We start from the raw sequence: 779 nt of genomic DNA, 5'->3' as shown, positions 1-779 counted from the left end.
GAGGGCTGGGGGAAGGTAGGAGGGGGAGGTACCGGGGAGCCCCACTCTGAGGCCAGGGAAGCCCAGCTGTCGCCTGGCAGCATAGGACTCCTCGAGTTGACTTTTTACTTAGGCAAGTTTTTAGAGGAGGCCAGGGGATGGCCACACCGCAATCCCGTCTTCTCTGTCTCTCCCTCCTTTCGGGACTCCGGGCATGCACACGTGCAGTGAACTTTCCAGGCCACTGGGTCAGGAACTCAGACCCTGTAGTCAGCCGTGGGATCCAGCCACTTAAACCACCACGCCACTGGCTGGCCCCGAGACTCCTGAGACTGCAATTTTTAAGAGATTTTTACGCTCACTAGAGAGACAGAGAGACAGAAAGCGAGAAATCATCCCCCTCCCCCACCCCCGGGGCGGATGGCTGCACCGCAATACCTTCTCCTCCATTCTCCTCTCGGGTCAGGATTTGGGGCATGATTGCACACGCACCTGGTGTGAGTTTTAAGCCACTGGGTCCAGCACTCAAACCGTGGTTGACTATGTGTGAGTCCAGTGACATAACCATTATGCCATCTGCTGGTTGTAAGATTGCAATTTTAAGTAAGACATCAGAAAAGGCCCAAGGGGAGTGATTCCATTTGAGTGAAGTCCCCAGAGAGGTAAATTCCGTCCCTATATGGTGGTGGGGAGGAAGGGGGCACAGAAAGGCAAAGCCCTAGGTAGAGGCATGACTGGCATGCTTAGTTGGCCGTAAAAGTACCTTGCAGACTGTAAAAGAACTTCCTCAAGTACTTTTT

The sequence above is a fragment of the Tupaia chinensis genome, unplaced genomic scaffold (genome assembly GCF_000334495.1).
Source record: "Tupaia chinensis unplaced genomic scaffold, TupChi_1.0 Scaffold000078_1, whole genome shotgun sequence".
NCBI classification, from domain to species: domain Eukaryota; kingdom Metazoa; phylum Chordata; class Mammalia; order Scandentia; family Tupaiidae; genus Tupaia; species Tupaia belangeri.
The sequence above is the reverse complement of the archived record's forward strand: the minus strand, read 5'-3'. Positions refer to the sequence as shown.